The sequence below is a fragment of the Mauremys mutica genome, chromosome 2 (assembly GCF_020497125.1).
Source record: "Mauremys mutica isolate MM-2020 ecotype Southern chromosome 2, ASM2049712v1, whole genome shotgun sequence".
NCBI classification, from domain to species: Eukaryota; Metazoa; Chordata; order Testudines; family Geoemydidae; genus Mauremys; species Mauremys mutica.
Window position 1 is genome coordinate 52,347,568 of NC_059073.1, and position 19,896 is coordinate 52,367,463.

Genomic DNA, 19,896 nt, shown 5'->3' on the forward strand with positions numbered 1-19,896 from the left:
GCAGCCTGACACTTAAAATCCATCCCTGTGTTTACCTCATTCACTGCCATGTCTACATCAATGCTTTGCAAATGGATGTGATTGTTGCTTTGACCTAGGGTCTTTTTGCTTGCGTGTCCAGTGTTGTGAGAAAATATACCCAAGCAACTCAACTCTAAATTAAAAATCCATCTGTGGCTGAAAATAGTTACATTATGTGTTCCCATTTCCTTGTTATTTGCCTCTCTTTTATCTAGCTTTAGTATTTTCTTCTTTTGATACCATGAAAGTAACTGTACATGCCACTGAGACAATAGTTGGTCTAAACCAGGCTGTCAGTTCCGTGTTATAAAACTGATACCCAACTATCTAACAGCATATTTTTACAGTTGATAGGCATGTGAACTGCTCCACCAAGTGACAGGTATTGTGGTGGCAAGTGACAGTGATGAACCTTAGAAGTTTTTCATATTCTGTTCAGACACACTCCACAAAAAGCAATGCCTCTCTTAAGATTATCTGACTTTAAACCCAAGTAGAATTGAGTGGAGGGAAAATGCTAGAAGGGAATATTTCACATTAAGAAAATATCAAAGCTGTGTAGGAGATGAGAGGTGGGGAATTTAAATAAATTCTCATCTATTTCTGATCTAAGGGAGGGTCAGGCTGAGGACTTGTTCTCTCTAGTCATTTCCCCCACCAACAGGTGGGTATGTCGGGGGGATAACTTGATTTAAGGATTTTTTTCCCAGCATTGATTATATAATAGTAATCATGAAGGGTTTAAAGATATGAAAGAATTGTTCTGACATAGCCAGTTGTGCAGAATGAAAAACATTATACATGTATTATTCAGACTATGTTCGGTCATATAATAGGTGGTGATAGGCAAAATTCCAAAGATTGAGAAACGGTTTGAATTAAGCTCCCAAAAGTACAGGGGCCAGATCCTCTGTCCTGTTGAGGCCCTTTGTGCCACACTGGTGGAATAAATTGAATTTAAAGGTGTCTTAACGGATTTCCTGAAGACTCCCCCAGTTTCAGAGCCTGTTTCCAGATGGGGCAGCAGAAGTATAGCAGTGGTTCCATATGACCCAGCATAGGGGGCAGGCCAGGGAAAGGGGCAGAGCCAGAGGAGTGATACACTTTGGCTGTCCTCAGCTGTCCTAAGGCTGTGTAGGATTGGTGGCTTACTTATGTGGTGTCTTCTGGCTTCAGGACTGGAAGCTGGAATTATGTCATAAAGCCACCTTTCTCCCTCACTGCCTCCTCATTCCCTGCCTACCAAACTATCCAGTCCCCAGTGACTTGCGAATTTGGGCCAGATGTCTCATAGGAACAGGCTCACTGAACAGATTTCTGGTACTGTTCCTTGCTGTTTTCAATCAAGTAAAAAAAAAAGCTCCATCCACACTGAGTTGGGAGTAGCACAGGGGGTAGCACAGGCAGTGGTGATCAGCCGCCCCGAGTACATATGTGCACCGACCCCATGGGTATGAATTCGAGGAGGCTATCCCATGCCACCGCACGTCACTGCCCTTGCTACCATGGCTACACTACTATTTTTTGTGTGCTACTTCAAGCTGGGAATCACACCCTTAGCTGCAGGTGTAAATATAGCCATAGTGAAAATACCAGTCTCAGAGACTCTCACACTCCACAAGCCTAATTGGGAAATTCTTCTTCTCCAATTCCTATTTCCAGTTGTGACCTGAGGAGCCTTGCCCCAATCTCTCCCCATCACAGTTGCCCTGCAAACTTGAACACGTTTTTATCCCACGTATAAAAAATATTCACAGAAAATGAACCTTGAACTCCAACATGGAAGTATGCACATGGAAAACTCGATTCTAACAATTAGACGTTATGGCCATCATTTTAGATGGCAACAGGGTTGAACTAGAGACCTCCAGAGCTAAAAGCATATGTCTCTGTGTTGCAGAGCTCAAGTGGAAAAGGTAGGAGGGGGGGAGGGAAAGCTCAGTGGTTTAAGCATTGGCCTGCTAAACCCAGGGTTGAGAGTTCAATCCTTGAGGAGGCCACTTAGGGATCTGGGGCAAAAATTGGTCCTGCTAGTGAAGGCAGGGGGCTGGACTCAATGACCGTTCAAGGTCCCTTCCAGTTCTAGGAGATTGGTATATTTCCTTATTTCCCTTTTTTCCCTTAGGATGCTGACCAGTGGGTTGCCTACACCTAGCCAATCAGGACACAGAAACAATATGATGTGATCCATGTCTAAGATAAACTAATACAATTCAAATGGTAAATAGGGTATGCTAGCAACTGCTCACCGACAACCTATTGACCCAAGAAATGGCGACAGCAGATATTTCTGGAATTACTTCAACTAATGCATAGAGCTGAGAGCTTGTAAGATACAGAATATTGAATTGTGACTAGAAGAGGTTAAATCAATCAAGTAAACTATTCACTACACATTTTTCACTCTTACTATTGCATAATACCACATGCAGTAGTTTTCATTAAAAACAAAAATCAGGCACTACAGTTATTTCCAATTGCACTTGGAAGTGTAGGGAAATAATGCCCATTCTATCTGATGATGATTTATGATGAGCATCCATGTTAGCTGAGTGCTTCACATTGCCCCAGTGAGGTAAGGAAGTGCTATTTTTTCAATTTTTACAGATAGGAAAATGAGGCATAGACAGGCCCACGGTCACACTGAAAGTCTGCGGCGGAAACTTCTCCCAAGTCCTAGGCTACAGCTCTAGCCACTGGCCCATCTTTCCTCTCTAGCATCTATCCCCATTTTCCAGATGGGGAAACTGAGGCACAAGGCTATTAGTGTAGTAAGAGGAGAGGCCCTAAAATATAAACCTTGGTATCAGAGGCCTGGTATGAGGCCTGAGGCCTGAACTAAAGTAATGGTCAAGACTTTGCTAACATAAAGCAAAGTTAAGCTGTGAGCCAGAGGCAGGCCCTGCTCACAGGAGCTGGCAAGGAAAGGGCTGATGCTGCAAGAAGATCAGTACCTTTTAGGTACGTAACATTCACATACTTGCACATTCCACACAGATAACAAGGAACAGGCTGGCCCATCCCAATGACAGGGGCAAAAGGGTAATATGATGGATAAAGTTGTTTTGTTCGAACCAACATGTACAAGGTAGAAGGCGGTGCCTTAATACGTAGAAGGGTTGTAACTTGCTACGTAGAGAGGTTGTACCTCAATACGTCAGGTGTGATGTGTAATTTGTTTGTATCGGTGTATAAGAATGCATCCCTGGGGAGGTGCCTTTGTCCGGCCGTAGGGGGAGTGGAAAGTCCCGCCACTAAGCCGGGTCCTTGCCAAGAGGCACTTTCTCGTAGTATGCCCTGAATTAGGCTAAGAAACCTACAGGGAACTGCAATTGTGTCCGAGGTCGCAATAAACCTAGCCCGATGTGGCTTTGCATCTTACTGGACTCTGTGGTCATTGGGGATTCTCGTCGGGTCTGCTGTGTCAGCTTCTGCAGAGCTGGGGCAGCACACAGAGGGACTCACACACGCAGCCGAGTGATATCAACAAGGAGACAGCAGAGCACCACACCGGTACCGCTCTGACAACAATTAGGACTTGTGCAAGGTCACCCAGCAAGCCAGTGGCAGAGCCAGGAGTAGAACCCCAATCTCATCCATTCTCCCTGTTGAAGGAAAAGGCTCTGTCAGAGACCATTGAATCATGGAAGTAAATACATGACTATGCAGGTAGTGTCAGTGAGAGGTTCTTTGGCTTCTTTGACAATGAGCTGAAGTTCCAAAAGAGAGGATTACTGCGCTGGGATGGGCTCCATCTATCAAATACTGGGAAGAGAATCTTTGGACATCATCTGGCTAACCTGATAAGGGGAGCTTTAACCTAGGTTCTGTGGGGATGGTGACAAAAATCCAGCCAATGCGCATCTAGTCTCAGGTAAAGATGACAAGGAAAAGGGATCTGGATTTGGGACTCACACCCTTAAATGAAGCCATCATTGAGCATCATACTAGCACTCAAGTCCCATCAATAGGTTGGTCAGAAACTAATGAGACTTTTTTGCAAAAAAATAGATTTTTATCTGAAGCTCACATGCCATAAAAATATCCTTGTTTGTCCACTGAGAAAATGTATGGAAAATAATATTGAATCTCATCCCTACTAGAATTTAAAATACAGCACAACACTGAAACAAAGCATGCATCTTTGCAGGGGGTCACTAGATGACCCTTAGGGTCCCTTCTAAGCCTGTGATTCTATCTCCCAAGTCCCAGTCCAGTGTCCTATCCACTAGGACACACTGCCTCCAACCTCTTATCATCCTCATATTTCCCAAAAAACGATTTTCTGCTTTCTATTCATAACAAACATTTCACCAAGAAGTCATCCCAGGCTCTTGCAAATTTTCCATAGCTGTTTAGGTCAAGCTGAACCTGGAATACAGTTTCCAGAAATATGCAGCACTTGTAGATGTGAGGTATCGCCATTCATAGGAAAAGTATGTGGTTGGTTTATCTTCTTGTTTTCTAAAATTGTATATAGCGCTTATGTAGTTTGACAGATTGATAGCTGGAGACTGAAGTTAGCTATTCATTTATAGAATAAAGCATTGACAGTGTCCCCAACTAGAGTGCCAATGTGACTGTCAGATACCAGAGCAAGGGCAACTATATGTAGTGGTTGGAACATGAGTCAGCCGGGAAGAGGAGCTCAAGGTGAGAATTGGAGTCAGATGCCAGAGCCAAGGGTGAGATCCAAAGTCAGGAATCAGAGCCAAGGGTTACAGCCAGTTACTTGGAGTAAGGCAAGGCAGGAGCAGGGCTTGGAACTAGGCAAGAGCAGGCGCTACTGCAGCCCTGGGCAAATGCTTTGAGTAGTGGGCAAACTGTTGCTGCTGGGCTTAAGAGCGAGCCTGCTAGCTTCCTTGGCCAATCAAGTGTGGTGTTCAGTCAGGTGGTCTAGCTCAGAGTTTCTCAACCTTTGCGATACCAGGGACCGGCTTGATGTCTTCCTAAACTGTGTCAGGGAGATCTCAGGGACCAGCACCAGTACCTGGACCAGATATTGACAAACACTGGGGCTGACGCAGCACAGCTGTGCTCATTAGCTGCCAGGAGATGGAGCAGGCACAGCTGCAAGACCTTACGCCTGACAGTGTCTTAACACTGAATTGTAGAGGTGGCAGCTACAGGTAAGAGAAAGCTTTGTGCGCATTAATCACATGCTGCTAGATACTAATTAGTACAGTTTCTCTGAGATACACAACTATTATTAAGCAAATAGCTCATTATTTAAATGTGGATTATATTCCCACATTTAAATTCCCACATTTAATAATCGGTTCTAGGGCCAGTTTTGTTCAACATCTTCATTAGTGATGGATGGATGGGATGGATTGCGCCCTCAGCAAGCTTGCGGATGACACTAAGCTGGGGGGACAGATAGATATGCTGGAGGGTAGGAATAGGGTCCAGAGTGACCTAGACAAATTGAAGGATTGGGCCAAAAGAAGTCCGATGAGGTTCAACAAGGACAAGTGCAGAGTCCTGCACTTAGGATGGAAAAATCCCATGAACTGCTACAGGCTGGGGACCAGCTGGCTAAGTAGCAGTTCTGCAGAAAAAGACCTGGGGCTTACAGTGGCTGAGAAGCTGGATATGAGTCAACAGTGTGCCCTTGTTGCCAAGAAGGCTAATGGCATATTGGGCTCCATTAGTAGGAGCATTGCCTACAGATCCAGGGAAATGATTATTCCCCTCTATTCAGCACTGGTGAGGCCATATCTGGAGTATTGAATCCAGTTTTGGGGTCCCCACTACATAAAGGACGTGGATAAATTAGCTAGAGTCTAGCGGAGAGCAACAAAAATGATTAGGGGGCTGGAGCACATGACTTATGAGGAGAGGCTGAGGGAACTGGGGTTATTTAGTCTGCAGACAAGAAGAGTGCGGGGGGGTTGATAGAAGCCTTCAACTACCTGAAGAGAGATTCCAAAGAGGATGGAACTCAGCTGTTCTCAGTGGTGGCAGATGACAGAACAAGGAGCAATGGTCTCAAGTTGTAGTGGGGGAGGTCTAGGTTGGATATTAGGAAAATGGAAAACTGGTAAAGCACTGGAATGGATTACCTAGGGAGGTGGTGGAATCTCCATCCTTAGAGGTTTTTAAGGCCCAGCTTGACAAAGCCCTGGCTGGGATGATTTAGTTGGGGTTGGTCCTGCTTTGAGCAGGTGGTTGGACTAAATGACCTCCTGAGGTCTCTTCCAGCCCTAATCTTCTATGATTCCTATTACAAATCCCTGCCCAGATAACAATATTTGGCCACTGACTTTGAGTATTATCTGATCCAATGGTATCCCTGTTCTTCAATCACTTCACTGATCCCAATGTTAAAATGCTGCCTCTTCTGAGATGATATAGGCACTATTTAACACCTTTCACTTCAACAGTACACAGTGGTAATGAAAGAATATGAAAAAAATCTTATGAGTAATCTAAATGAAGTTATAGGGGAAATTATAGGTAAAAAATATAGTTACTTAAAGTGGAATTTTGCCAAGACACAGGCTACATAGTTGTACATTTTGGAAGTGGTACATTCTAAAAGCGATGGAAAACCTCTGGATAAGTCTTCATAAGAAGTGAACTGCTTTCACAGACCTCTAGCGTATAAAAGACTCCTCTATTTTCTACAAGAAAAAATATTCAGAACATATTTTTCACATTTTAATATGTCTTTTTATGCTCAATATGATGCAGTGATATGAAGCATTGGATCATGTTTAATGCACACTGGCAAAAATAGGTTGGAATTAAAAAAAAAAATCTATACAGACTGAATCTTGTCTGCAGAGGAGAGACAATGCCCCTGACAATGACGGAATGCCCCTGACAATGACGGAATGCATCACAACTAAATAGACATTTATGTATTACAGAATCTCTTTGGAAGGAGTTAAAGTAGTCATCATTGATCATACTGGAGCTCAGATCCCATCAATAGACTGGTCAGGAAAATAATGAGACTTTTGCAAAAAATTGATTTTATCTGAAGCTCACAAGCCAAAAAAAAATCATTGATCGTCCACTGGGAAACTGTATGGAAAATACTTATTGAATCTCATCTCTATCAGAATTTAAAATACAGCACAACACATTGTAACCTTTGTATAAGGCATATGGTTATAAATCTCACTCTGGTACATAAGTAGTTCAGGTCCAAGCACTACTGAATGCCATTTTATATACCCATGTTATTATTCACCTCAGTGAAATATGCTCTTTGGCTCTCAAGAACAGAAACGGTATGATGAATATAATATTAGATAACACAAAACTACGTGGACAACAGATGCAGTGGTGTAAAATTAGGACTATATTCCATTTCCTTAGAATAAAGGTTTCCCATATCAATATTTTTAAATAAAATGTGCCATAGAAAAAAAGAAAAATCACTTTAATTAAGTAACACCACATATCAACATAAAGAATGCCTGGCTACTCAATATACCCCTGGATTTCTGAAACATGTCCACCACCATCTCCTTCCAATAAGCCATGAGAGTTGCAATTTTATGAGGATATTTATTTATAGAGTATTATTTTTTTGGAATCTAACTATCTGAAATCTTTCCATGTTATGAAAGTGATTTGCAGAGATGAAGTGAGCTTCTGCTGGAAAGCGAGTTTCCCTTTAGCTAGAAAAAATAGATCAAAAAGTTGTTACCCTTGGATGGGAAAATGTGTTAAAATTTGTAATTCAGCCTCTCACTCTCAGAGTGCCTCTTAGAATCATAGAATATTAGGGTTGGAAGAGACCCCAGGAGGTCATCTCTTAATGTCCAGGAGCAGTGTTGCAAGGATTCTCTCAATTTTGGACTCTCTTTAGTCCTTCGGGTGCCACAACAGTTTGTTTTATGTGGCCTAACCCTCCAGCTAGGGTATGTTTCAGTTCATTCCCCTGTTGGGAATAGCAAAAGTACAAAACAAGAAAATCTAACATCTAAGCCTGGTCCTCAACCCATTACTGGGGCACATAGGGTTCAGCCTCCTTCACTTCTGCTCATCCCTCCTCTTTTAGTCTGGGGAAGGATAGAGGAACCCACCTTCACCCTTTCTTCTGGGTTCCAACCCAGGGTCCCTCCTTTAGTCAGGTAAGGACTGTTTCTTCACCCCTCCACCTTTGACCTGTTTGACAATTTTTTCCCAGGTCATGGGACTTCCTGCTATCCCCACCTGGATCTGTGGTTTTACAGCCTCTTCTTAGCCAGCTATAAAGGTGTTTCCTCAAAGACCTCTCCTCCCTCTCCACAGTAGCTAGGCTGTGGTTTGATTTATTCCTCTCTCTCATCTTTAGGACAGTCAATATTTCCCTACTCCAAATGGCAGTTCCTCCTTAGCCCTCTTCCTGGAGCTGAGGATTGTGTTTCTGGCCTCTTGCCTTGGAATGATCAGCTGCAAGGCTTTGCCAGCTCCCTTCATCTGAACATTTTCTTCCAGTCTTATGGGTTTAGCCTGCCAGCCTTCTCCTGTCAGCATAAGCCCTGTTGTGAAAGAGTTGGCAGCCTTATGCTGGTCTCCTTCTCCCAACTGCATTCCACAAGCTGGAAGAGCATATTGAGTGGAGTCCCACAAGGATCAGTTCTGGATCTGGTTCTGTTCAATATTTTCATCAATGATTTAGATAAAGGCATAGAATAAAGTTACAGTTATAAGGTTTGCAGACAATACCAAGCTGGGAGGGGCTGCAAGTGCTTTGGAGGATAGGATTAAAATTCAAAAAGATCTAGACAAACTGGAGAAATGGTCTGAAGTAAATAGGATGAAATTCAGTAAAGGACAAACGCAAAATAATCTGTTCTTTCCTAAGTAATCAGCTGCACACATACAAAATGGGAAATGACTACTACAGGGGTAGGCAACCTATGGCATGTGTGCAAACGTGGCAGTCAAGTTGATTTTCAGTGGCACTCACACTGCCCGGGTCCTGGCCACCGGTCTGGGGGGCTCTGCATTTTAATTTAATTTTAAATGAAGCTTCTCAAACATTTTAAAAACCTTATTTGCTTTACATACAACAATAGTTTTGTTATATATTATAGACTTATAGAAAGAGACCGTCTAAAAACATTAAAATGTATTACTGGCATGCGAAACCTTAAATTAGAGTGAATAAATGAAGGCTTGGCACACCACTTCTGAAAGGTTGCCGACCCCTGGACTACTATGACGTTGCATTCTATATGATTTTATGAAAGTATGCTGATGTGTGTGAATATAATGTAACTGGAATATGCTGCATGCAAAAGGTCTCTTGTAAGGCATCATTACAAAGCTTATAATCTACTGAGTGTGATAACCCTATTTGTATAAATGTATCACTCTTGTATCTGAAACTAGAAATATGAAATATAACGCTGAGGGCCTATTGTAATTATGCAAAGTGTGGGCCATTAATGGAGGTTTGGAATCTTGATGACTCCCATTAACCAGGACAGTTGTCTGCAGATGGCTGCGTTTTACCTGTAAGTCTTCCTGTATACCTGTGTGCTGGCAAGTGGGTAATGAAGTCTTACAGTGACATATGATCATGTCACCTGAACTGGAATCCCTCTTTAACCTGGTGTTTTTCCATTGAGAAGGAGGGAACCAAGAGGGGGACAAAGGATTCCTGTCTTATGCAAAAGATATATAAGTGGGTGGAACAGAACAAAGGGGGCTGCAATCATGAGAAATTCCCTAGTTACCACCTGAGCTGGAATAAGGGCTGTACCAGGGAAAAGGATTGTGCCCAGACTAGGAAGGCACCCAGTCTGTGAAAGAAACATATTGAAACATCTTTCAGGGTGAGATGTTACCTGTATTCAGTTTTATTATGGTATTAGGCTTAGACTTGCATGTTTTATTTTATTTTGCTTGGTAATTCCCTTTATTCTGTCTGTTACTACTTGGAACCACTTAAATCCTACTTTCTGTATTTAATAAAATCACTTGTTATTTATTAATTAACCCAGAGTATGTATTAATTTCTGGGGTGGGAGGGAACAGCTGTGCATATCTCTCTATCAGTGTTATAGAGGGCGAACAATTTATGAGTATGTATTTATGTATAAAGCTTATACAAGGTAAAATGAATTTATTTGGGGTTTGGACCCCATTGGGAGTTGAGCATCTGAGCGTTAAAGACAGGAACACTTCTGAAGCTGCTTTCAATTAAGCCTACAGCTGTTAGAGGACATGGTTCAGATCTGGGTCTGGGTTTGCAGCAGGCTAGAAGATCTGGCTCAAACCAGGCAGGGCACTGAAGTCCCAAGCTGCCAGGGCAGGAAATCAGGGGCAGAAGTAGTCTTGGCACATCAGTTGGCAGCCCCAAGGGGGTTTCTGCAGAAAGGGATCTGGGGTTATAGTGGATCACAAGGTAAATATGAGTCAGCAGTGTAACACTATAGCAAAAAAAAGCAAACATCATTCTGGGATGTATTAGCAGGAGTATTGCAAGCAAGCCATGAGAATTCTTTCACTCTATTGCACACTGATTAGGCCTTAACTGGAGTAGTGTATCTAGTTCTGGGTGCCACATTTCAGGAAAGTTGTTGACAAATTGGAGAAAGCAATTCCAGAGAAGAGCAACAAAAATGATTAAAGGGCTATGAGGGAAGATTGAAAAAATTGGGTTTGTTCAGTCTGGAGAAGAGAAGACCAAGAGAGGACATGATAACAATTTTCAAGTATATTAAAGATTGTTACAAGGAGGAGGGACAAAAATTGTTCTCCTTAACCTCTGAGGATGGGAGAAGAAGCAATGGGCTTAAACTGCAGCTAGAGTGGTTTAGGTTGGACAATAGGAAAAACTTCCTAACTGTCAGGGTAGCTAAGCACTGGAATAAATTGCCTGGATAAGCTGTGGAATCTCCATCACTGGAGAATTTAAGAGCAGGTTAGACAAACACCTGTCAGGGATAGTGTAGATAACACTTAATCCTGCCATGAGTGCAGGGCGCTGAACTAGATGACCTCTCAAGGGCCCTTCAAGTCCTATGATTCTAGGATTCTCCTGGTGATTAATAGTTAAGCAAAAGATGCAGAGCTGTTTTTTGGGAAAAAGAGAGAATATGTAGAATGCCCTTTATCTTAATACAAAGAGTCTCCAACTTGATAATTATAGGATAAAATGAGCTCAAAATACTTGTGGTACAATATAAGAAGTTTTAGCTCTAAACATTTTAAGCTATACCCTAGGCATGTCTAATAACCTCTGAGCAACAAAGCACAACATACACTAAAGAGTGGGTAAGCAAACAAAATAATTTATATAATAGAACATGGGGGCTATAGATAGTCCGCTTTGAACAAAGAATATTTTAATCAATCCTAAACCTCCCTGGAAGCCAATATTGAGACCACAAAGACTGTGAAACATGCTGAGTTGATGTTACTGAATTCTAGAGAAACTGCAGTTTATTCAATACATTACTAGGAAGATCTGTACAAATGAATTAAAATAATTGTATCTTGGGATGATGAAGTCTGGGATGATCGTTGTAAGTATATTTACTGTTGTTATAATAGTTGTGAATGGCTGGGTTGCCCTGTTATGTTACAACTTGCAGGAGAGGGCTAAGAAAGGGGGAACATTGTAAAGAACTCCTCATGAAGTTCCTCTCATATTCCATTGGAGAGGTTGTGTTTGCTCCCCTGCTTTGAGCGCTCATATTGCTCCATGGCATGAATGAAGCCATGCTACCAGTGTCTATCCCTGGCTGCAGCTGCTTCTGGGAACCCTCTTAAAAGAGGGCTCCCTCACCACAGAGGGGTTCTGTGGAAAAGCTCTAGGCTGTATCATCTCTCCTAAATCATCTCGGCAGGCTGTGTCAGCAAAATGCCCCCTGACTCTCATCCCAGGCTACCTAGTCCTTTTCTCACCTCATGTGATCCCCAACTTTATACAGAGCCTGCTGAGGAGTAAGGGGGAAAGGGGCCAGAGCAGATCAGGGGGCATAACCTGGACCCAAACGTGGCAAAGCAAAATTGCCTCAGGGTGTCAGTGTAAAAAAAATATGCAAAAGAATGAAAACTGGAAAGGCCGATGCAACCTCCAGAGAATGTTGAAAACCAAACAAAATTAAAATTAAAAGAACAACATGTAAGACTGGAGAACATTGACATTAATCAGAAATTATTCAGCTGTGTTGATGGAGCCCCTTAAAAAGAAAAAAAAAAGCTACCCACATTCCATCAATATGGCAGGGATAAGTTAGATTTGCCATAACTGAACCCAACAAAAATATATAAATTCTGAAAAGTAAGGGGTACAGAAAAGAACCCTTTGGAATCTTCACAATACTATTCCAAATAATGGAAAATAACATCTACAGGGGAAAAATAACTGTGAAAGAGTTATATAAACGATTTCAGAGTGATCCTGAAATGTTGTATAGTCCATCGCTTTCCCATCACTGATATAGTTTAGTAAACAGAGTGTCACTCTGAGCTTGAGTACGTTTCTAAGCTATTGTTACACTCTCTGTTCTCTGAAAACTTCATCAATTTACAGTTTTAGGTTCTATACACTGCACCTTTACATTGCTAAGAACTCTAGTTGAGAGAAAAGGCAGCAGCCATTTTGTTCTCAGAACTGCAGCAGGCTATGCAGAGCACAGAGGGCTCCCTCCTTGAGATTTTACTTTTGTGATAGCTCCTTATTTATGAAGACATGAGAGGTTGCACAGAATCAATGTATCTCCCTTTTCTAAAAGGTGTTTTATGGAGTTCTAATTAACTTCCTATCTTATGAGAGACAAACAGGTTGCCACACAGCTTGAATTCCAGTTTTGTCTCCTCTGTTTACTAGAGACTACACCATCTCTGGAATGCTATGCAGCACAAAGACACCTAGTGGCTGAATAATAAACTGCAAGTACATGTCCCAGTTAAAACTAACCAGCGTTTAATACTTCAACATCTTTCCTGGAAATACATGACCATGTCCACACTGTTTGACAGGCCAGTAGATGACAATTGCCTACTCTACTCAGTGGTGGGTCTTGTACAACATTTTAGTGAGAGCAATGTAACCGTTTATTACGCCACAATAATCAGATCGTTAACATCTCAGAGATCTGAGACAAAATTCACTTTAAAAAACTAAACTAGACTGAAAGGTGGGAAATGAATACAGAAACAAATCAAAATCTCAGATACTCAAATCTGAATTGAATATCATAGTGGATAACCAACTGAATATGAGCTTCCAGTGCTATGTAGTTATTAAAAGGACAAAAGAGACTCTTGGATGTATATATAGGTGAATATCAAGTAGGAATAGGAAGATGTATATATATATATATATATCTGTTCTATGGAATACTCTGCTCACTTCTGGCACCCACACTCTTTAATCACCATCTTTTGTAGTTAATAAAATTTGTTTTGTTTATTATTAAACCCAGTTTATGTAATTTCTAATGCGGGTGGGGACAAGAAGTCGTGCATCTCTCTTCACATTGAGGAAGAAGGCTCTTCACATAGAGGAAGAAGGTTTGCACTGTGCAGATTTTTCTGTCTGGTACATAACAATATACTTGGGTTTACCTTCCGAAAGGGGTATGAATGTGAGTACTGGGTGAGCCTTTTCACACAGAGCTGATTTCAGTCTGTGTCTGCCTCAGGGTGTGGCCCTACCTATGTGTGTGTGCTGCAAGAGGCTGGAGAGCCTAAAGTCAGCAAAACAGGGAGAGGGAATCCAGGCTGGTGGAGCAGGAGAGGCTCAGTTAAACCCCAGTACATCAGGTGGCATCCCAGAATGGGGGGTCCAACCCATCACAATTCTATGGCCTTCTATTATTACAGGAGGTCAAATTAGATAATTATAATGTTCCCTTTGGGCTTTAAAATGTATACATTCAGTTAAGAATGGATAAATATATAAGGAAAAAATCAGAATGTCAGCCCATACATCAAATACCACTTGATTGTTTTTTAAAGTTTCAATCGTTTTGATTGACCCCAACAGAAGGGATACTTTTATAGATTTGGAAGCCTCAGCTGGGTCTTTGTCAGGTCCAGAGGCAGAATAATTAAATTGTGGGGAACCTCAGCCCTTGTAAAGACACCCAACATCTAACTAGGACAGTTAGCAAGAATCCACCAGAGAAAATAATTATCATAAGATATTAACTATGTCATATGAAATATAGGGTGTCAGTGGTATGCAGAAGGAAGGAGGATATGGATGGGTTGTAGAGAGAGAGGAAAAAAGGAATAAATTTCAAATAGTTTGTATAAAACTCAGATTCTTATCTGCAGCCTATATAAATCTAATCTCGAACCACTTTGAGGTTCACCTTCTACTAAACCAGATGTCAGGACTTGTTTTTACCCACAGCAGTTTACATAGCAAAAATTTTTATGAGGTTCCTAATTTATAAAAGGTAAAGTAACCTTACAACTAAGTGTACTCGTGCTCATAAAATTGTTTGTTATTAGTAATACAGCTTAAACCAGATAAGAAAGACAAGAAGCAATGGGCTTAAATTGCAACAAGAGTGCTTTAGATTGATCATTAGGAAAAAATTCCTAATTATCAGGGTGGTTAAGCACTGGAATAAATTGCCTAGGGAGGTTGTGGAATCTCCATCACTGTGAAATTTTTAAGAGCAGGTTAGACAAACACTTGTCAGGGATGGTCTATATAATAGTTGGTTCTGCTATGAGTGCAGGGGACTGGACTAGGTGACTCTTGAGGTTCCTTCCCGTCCTACAATTCTATGATTCTATAATCAAGACTAGATTCTCAGAACTGCATGCATGTATTTGGGTTTGCTTAATGTGCACAAATCTCCATGAACAGATCAGGTATTTTGCACATGCACATGGCCAGAAATGCACCTAACTACCATATACACATGCAAGAATCTGATGTGTGCACACAATGGGCATTTGTGTGCTTAGATATGCTCAAATGTAAGCATATACATACCTTTGACTATTGAGTCCTTCAGTTTCATCATTGCCAATAAAGAATGCTGGAGAAGTAAGATACTTCCAAACTAGAAATATGACCATGCTCATTTATACAATGCTGAATTTAATACCTTTTTAAATAAATGTTATTGCTTCTTACAATGAAAACACCAAGCAGAGTCAGGTAGAACATAACAGATAATAAACTAGCTGTTTCACATAGCAGCACCCTCTCTATCTGATTGGAGTTAACTTGACATTTACCACCCTTCATAGTTAAGTTTACTGTGGTATTTGTGTTCTTCTCTGCTCTAAATATACAGAATACCACAAATACAGTCACAAAGGTAAATATCACAATATGGTAAATAGCAGGATTTTAACGGTATCCACTATACATCAGTCCTATCCTTTATCATCTGTATTTCCAGCCTGGCCATCTTCTGCTTACTATTTGTGTTCAAAGGATAATGAATGCTGGCTTTGAATGAACAATTCACACAGGCTTGAGATTTAGGACCACTAAACTCATTTTAGGTGTCCATTGATTAAAATGCAAGCTCCCACCCCAATATTCCATACTTCTAAATTACAAGGCAGTTTGAAATGTATTTTAGTATGCCTTTGTCTTTTCTGTTTTCCTTCATTACCACTTGACACTTCAAGTTGCTGGGCATCTCTTGGAAAGTGCTTAGTGCCCTTTAAGGTGATTACTTATATCACCTCCCTCCTCTACCCCCCCCACTCCACTTTTAAAAAAAAATCAACTATTATGCTTGATATGGAATGAGAGAAGAACTGAGTTGGGTACTAAATTTCAGTTGTAAACATCAGTATTTTCACTTTCTATTTTAATGGAAATTAGTTAGCTGTGTAAAATTAAATGCTTTCTTACAGATTTATGATTATAAAAGATGGATAGTGGGTGTAAATCTTTAGGCAGTTAAGCACTATTTTCCATGAAAAAAGATGAAATTAAAGTACAAGAATAATGTTTAAACCAATTTTTATGCCCTACTATTAATCATTGTTAGTAAGAGACTATCACACTTCAAATGGGTAATATATACTGAATAAAATGCTTTGAAGTATTGAATTAATCTATTAGATTTCAAGAATTGAATCCTGAGTTGGAAGAGTTCTTTAAATCTCTGTAACAGCTACAAAAGCAATAAAACTAACTGTTTCTTCTCTTGAAGAACTAGTTTCATGCAGTTTTGAAGATTTGGTCACAGCTCAGAACATGATCATTATGTCTTTTACATCTGTATGCACATGGTAATCCTTAAAAGCATCTCTGTTAAATTATAGCAAACAAATCTGATGTACGTACAAAACTATCTTGTTAATTTGAACAGTCAGAAGGGAATGGCAGCAAGATAGTAGTTTACTATTTAAAGCCACTAGTGTTTGAAAGGGAAAAAAAGGAGATAATAAAATAGAGCATTAAAAATAAAATTCAAGCACAGTAAAGTTTCCAAAATCTCTTTCTATAGTCTAGACAGGGAACAAAGGCACCAACCAGTGCCGAGGCCATGGAAACCACAGGCACACAACTGATGAGTCTAGTTTAATTTTTTAAAAATATCTGGTAGAAGAGGTCACTAGAATGACCCACAATCAAAACCAAGAACAACCAGTGGCAGAGTTGGTGGTCTGGTCAAATTCTGAAGGCAGTGTGAGTTGCACAACACAGGCAGGTGACACAGTTATAGCAGAGATCTCCTTCCCCATGAGTCATTAGAATGGAAGTAACCAGTATGAACAGCAGAAATTGACTGACCTGTTAATGGGGCACCTGTATGTTGACTTGCTATGGTTCATGTTCAAAGGCATAGTAATGGGATTCCCCCCACTCCTACATAGAGGTCTGAACCTCCATCATGCCACAGACCACCACTGAATAAGAACTGCCAGTAATTTTCTTTTTTATTCCTTCTCTTTTTACATAGTCCAGGAGCATGTCACAGTGAGTATTTTAACTGTGTGATTTTTTTTTCTGGGTCTCTGAAAACTATGCAACAAGACTATTTAAAAAAATAATAAAGAAATATGATTAAGTTGTAGAGTTGGCCTGGGGAAAAATCTTTCTCTCCTTCTCTGTGAGGCACCTTTGGCTTCTCCAATTCTTTAGCCTCATCTCATTCAAATATATTTGGAGCATTATCAGGTTGGTTCCCGATTATAGAATATAATATGAATATTGAACAACATAAAGATAAGGCATAAAACTCCCCCCCCCAAATAATAATTGAGTAATGTTTTTAAAAACTATGTAACTTTAGAGCCTAACCCTCACTGAAAGCCAGTGAGTGAGACTTAGGCATTTTCCAAAGTTTCAATAATTTACAGCAATTAATCAAGACTAAGGTTGTTTAAAAGACACGCAGGCATTTACAAGGGAAGTTAAGAGGCTGTCAAAATATACATATGTATTTATAATGGTCCACCTCCTCTGATTTTTAAAGCCAGTTGAAGGCAGATAAAAAGGAGGAAGATGTTCAAAAAGGATGTGTACATCGGAGTCTTTCTTTAAATATCAAGGTGCATCTGAAAACATAACCAGATCTGTTGCCCGGTTTTGTACCCCATTTCTTACAAGAAAGATTACTGCAAAAATAACATCATATATTACCATTTATTATAGGCCAGGATTTGCCTTTAAGGCACAGGGCCCATGTTTTGGGTGGTGCAGAAGTTCACTGTTCCCTGTGCATCCTAGCATGAAAAAAGACTGTACTTCATTATCCTTTGGGATAGCGTAGACTGCTTTTCCCAGAACATCTGGCAGCTCCTCAGCTGGTGTACATTGCTACTGTTCCACTTAAGTCCAGGGAACTCTGACAGTTTATACCAGATGAGCAGCTGCTTGACCTGCTCTTCCACATATTCTGGAGGAGGAGCAGCACAACAGTGACTCTCTGGGTATGGCTACACTTACGGTTTGCAGCGCTGGTAGTTTGCAGCGCTGGTCATCCAGCTGTGCAGGGCCAGCGCTGGTGTGTGGCCACACTCACAGCTACCAGCGCTGGTGTGTGGCCACATTTGCAGTATTTGCAGCACTGTTGGGAGTGATGCATTATGGGCAGCTATCCCAGCGTTCAAGTGGCCGCAACGTGCTTTTCAAAAGAGGGGGGTGGAGTGGGGTCTAGTGTGACAGGGAGCGGGGGGAAAGAGAGAGGGGATTTTTGGAGCCAACACTGTGTGTTTAGCTTCCTGCATTGAAAAATCAGAACATGTTTCCGATCCCTTAGTCTTAACTTTTAATTGCAAACAGCCTGCAGCCAACACGACTCCCCGCTGTTTCACTCCCTCCCTGCCTGCCTCTCATTTGATTGTTTACAGCCAGGTACAGATGATCACAGCAAACAGGAGCTCTGTTTGTTTTTTAGATAAGCAATGGAGCTCCGCACGGAGCTCGTTCACAACAAAACAAAGAGAGGCTGCATAACAAAACAAAGAGAGTAATTTATAAAAGCATTCTGGGATACATCCTTATACCCTGGAAGCCAATCACAGCGCTGGTGTGTGGCCACACTTGATGACCAGCGCAGCAGCACCAGCGCTGGAATCCTTATTCCCCATGCCGAGTGAAGTGTACGGCCAGCGCTGCAGCCAGGGAGTTGCAGCGCTGGAAGTGCCCTGCAGGTGTGGCCACTTACTAATTGCAGCGCTGGTGGAGGCTTTCCAGCGCTGCAACTCGCCAGTGTAGCCATACCTTCTGGTCCTTGAACAGTGGCCTCTACAGGGTAGGTGTTTTCACCAGGATGCATGAATTGGAGAAGGTAAAAGTCCCAGTGACAATCTGGGCCTTCCAATGGAATATGTAACAAAGGTGGGTAGGTGTGTGAAAAACACCAAAAGCTCAGAAATTGCATCTTATCATATTTATTGTTAGTTCCATATGTTAAGTGAATTGTGAAACAGGCAGTGGACATGGTAAGAAAATATTTGCCGTCTTGCAAATAAACAATGTTATATCTGATCCTCTTTACTCCATATTACACTTTTTTTCCTCACAGTTTTGCATGTTCTTCCACTGGTTCATCTTAGGTATATGTCCAACTTTTCCCCCCATCTGGTATTTCTCAGGCTGTAGCATTGACCTTGTGAATACATTTAGACACTTAGGATGCATTTTCCATCTTATGTTGCTGTGAGTTTAACAGAGCACTGCATCATGGGATTGAGCATTCCCACGCTTATCCTTCATATGTCCCTGTTTCAGGATTTACACTTCATTTTAGCACAGTAGTTCCACATACCTACTTGTGACAGGGTTCTCTGCAGCTTAGTGGAGTGGTATACATTAGGGGAGATTTTCTCGTCCTTACCTTTTAGAAGTTTCTGTAGTTTATAAAATTCTTATGTTACACGTGGCATGATTAAGTGAGTGAATGTGATACAAATGGAGTATGAAAGATCTGGTTTCTCCTCATCCCTCCTGCCTCCATTTTATGTCTCTCTATTCATGTTGCGTTTTTCTGTTGTAGGTCTTCCTCACTTTCTTTTGGAAATCAAATGAGCACTCAGAGAGTGCTATCAGTTGCTTTACCTTAACAATTGGCCAGAAAAGACATAAGCTTAAATGTCCTAGTTTAATCTTGAAAGGCCAGGTAAGGATTCTTGAGGAAAAGCAGAGTTTGGAGATCATCAGGAAAGGAGAAAAACCAGATAAAGACAATTCTCCTGAGCTAAGAGTGACCAGTTCTAAATGCTGTAAGCAAAAGGCATCCTGCACCTGAATGTTGCGTAATTAAACTTTTCTTGTGTGGGGGTTAAACCTTGGAGGAATGAAGTCTGAAAATCCCACTTGGGAAACTGGAATTTTGACTTTGGGTTTTTATGTTTGAAATGTTTGTGCATGTCCTTTCCCAGTTTAGGGAAAGACAAATAAAATATTGATTTAACCTTCCCGGGAGAAAGCACCTATTTTGTTAAAGGCAGCCCCACCGCACGAAATGCCCCTGTGACAGT